Genomic DNA, 2,500 nt, shown 5'->3' on the forward strand with positions numbered 1-2,500 from the left:
CCGCACCGGCGGGGCGGCCCGAGCCGCGGCGGTCCTCTCGGGCGCAGCGCCGGGCTACTGAGGGAAACCCCGGGCCCCGAGAAGGACGCCGCGGTGGTGGCGGCAGACGTCGGGCGCGCCCCCGCCGGTGGACGCTCCCCCGAGGGCGGCAGCGGGGGAGGCACCCCGGCGGGGCCATGCAGGTCGTTTCCCTCGCCCCAGGGCCAGGTACCTAGCGCTCCGCGCCTCCGGCGGCCCCCCGGCTTCCTTTTCCTCGGCGTCGTCAAACGCTGCGGGGAGGGGGCCGCGAAAGGGCCGCCGCCGAGCCGGGGCGGCGGTTTAAAGACTCGGGCGGCTCGGCGCGTCCTTCCGCCGCGGCGGCGGCGGCGGCGGTTGCCGGGCGGCGGTGCGCGGCTCCATTGAGGGGTGGGGAGCTACTCCCGCGTGATCCCCTGCGGTGGTGCCCGCGGCCACCGGCCGCGCGGCCGTCGTCCCGCCGCGTTACCGCGCGCGGGGGGTTTGTCGCGCCGCGCCGGGGAGGGGCGCCCTGCCCCCCCCTCTCCGCGGCCCGGCCTCGGCGGAGAGGCCGCGGCGCGCGGTCGGCCGCGGGGGCCGACCCGCTCGCCTCGAAACGGGCGACGCCGGCAGAGAGCGCGCGCTCTCTCGCCCCTTCCTCAGCTGCGGGGTTGCGGCCGCCGGGGCCCGCCGCGCTCTCCTCCTTCCTCGGCCGCCTCTGCGGTCTCTGGGGTGCGGCGCCGCGCGCGGCGCGGCCGCGCCGTCTCTCTCCCCTCGACGGCCTTCTCCTCGAGCGCGCCGGCGGCGCCGGTCGCCGGCCGTCCCCGGCTCAGGGACCGCCCGCCCGCCCGGGGCCGAGCGCTCGGCAGGTCCCTCCGTCGCCGGAGAGTCCGCGAGCGCGGGCGGCCCCGTGCCGAGCGGCGGCGGCGCCGCTCGGCGAGTGTCCCCCGCCAGCGGGGACGGCCGGCCGGACGGCGCCCGCCGTCGCCGGCGGCGGTCCCGGCCCGGGCCCCGCCCGCCGCCTCCCCGTCGCCCTTTTCTCCGTCCGCTCGCGGAGCCCCGGAGGAAGGTCGTGCGCGCGGCGGCCGTGGGGGGTTGGGGGGGGGGGCGCTTCCCCGCCCGGTCTCCCCGCCCGGTCAGCGGGGAGAAAAGGGCGGGCGTCGCTGCCCCCCTCCCCGCCTACCCCCCCGGCTCGGCGCCGCACGCCTTCCCCTGGGCCGCGCGTGCCCGAGGAAAAAGGGGCTCCGTGACGGTGCGAGGCGGCGGCGGTCCCGGGAGTGCGGCCGTTGCGGCGGCGGGTCAGCCGTCCGGCAGGCTCCGGGCGCTCGCGACGCCGGCTCGGGTCTCGGTGCGGCGCCCGCCTCCGGCGCCGGCGGCGGAGCGCGTCCGCCGGGCGCTCGCCCTTCCCGGCGGGAGCGGTCCCGCGGGGGGCGTTGCCGGTTGGGCGGTGGCCGTCGCGTGCCGTCTCGAGCGCGGCAAGGCCGCTGGGGAGAGAGAGCGAGCCGGCCGCGCGGTGGCGCGGCGGCGCTCCGCGGGTCCGCGGAGCGGCGGTGAGAAGGGAGAGCGGCGCGCGCGGGGGCCGACGGCCGCGCCCCCGGCCGCGTGCGTCCCGTCGTCCCGTTGCAGCGAGGCCGGGCGGGCCGCCGTGTCCCCCCGCGGTCCGGCGCGCGCCGCGTGCCTCCTCCGTGCGGAGGCCGGGCCGAGCCCGGGCGCCTGGGCCGCCTCCGGAGGACGGCACAGTTTGCCGGCGGCGTCTCCCCTCGCTCGTAGCGGCGGGGGGAGGCGGTCGGGGACGCGGGTCCCCCCGCCTTTCCCGCCGACCTTCGGAGCGTTCCGTTGGGCGTTTCGCTCTCGGATGGTTTTTCTTTCCCCCCCCACTCGGTTCGTTGCGTTGTGTGCTCGTACGGTCGAAGCCGGGGGCGGCCCGCGTGCGTGCCCCCTCGGCGAGAGAGAAAAAAAGGGGCCCCCTCCGCCCGTGTGCGGGGTTCGGTGCCGAAAGCCAGACAACTCTTAGCGGTGGATCACTCGGCTCGTGCGTCGATGAAGAACGCAGCTAGCTGCGAGAATTAATGTGAATTGCAGGACACATTGATCATCGACACTTCGAACGCACTTGCGGCCCCGGGTTCCTCCCGGGGCTACGCCTGTCTGAGCGTCGCTTGACGATCAATCGCCGCCCGGGGGTTGCCACCCCGGCGGCGCGGCTGGGGTCGCCTCGCAGGCCCGTCGTCGTGGCCGTGGCCGTCGTGGCCGCGCCCGAGGGCCTTCGTCCCCCTAAATGCAGACTCGGGGAGCGCTCCGTAGCTCCCCGCTCCCGGAGCGAGCCGCTGGGGCGGAGCTCGTCCTCGCCGGGGGCCGCGTCGCCGAGCGGCGGCGCGGCGGCCGGGGAGAAAGAGAGCGAGAGAGACGGGGCGGCGTCGAGAGCGCCCCGCCGAGGGCCGAGAGACGAGGGCGAGAGGGGGGGAGGCGAGGCGCGCGGGCCTCGCCCCCCCCCGGCCTCCCCCCG

General features: G+C 79.0%; 1 non-coding gene across 1 annotated transcript; it reads left to right on the forward strand.

Moving 5' to 3' along the window:
- Nucleotides 1-1,999: 1,999 nt before the first annotated feature.
- On the forward strand, nucleotides 2,000-2,152 carry LOC144248088 (5.8S ribosomal RNA). The gene has a single exon (XR_013341492.1). It is a non-coding gene; the product is annotated as a 5.8S ribosomal RNA (ribosomal RNA).
- The last annotated feature ends 348 nt before the right edge of the window (nucleotides 2,153-2,500 follow it).

Source organism: Lonchura striata, chromosome 28 (genome assembly GCF_050655825.1).
Source record: "Lonchura striata isolate lonStrDom1 chromosome 28, ASM5065582v1, whole genome shotgun sequence".
NCBI lineage: Eukaryota > Metazoa > Chordata > Aves > Passeriformes > Estrildidae > Lonchura > Lonchura striata.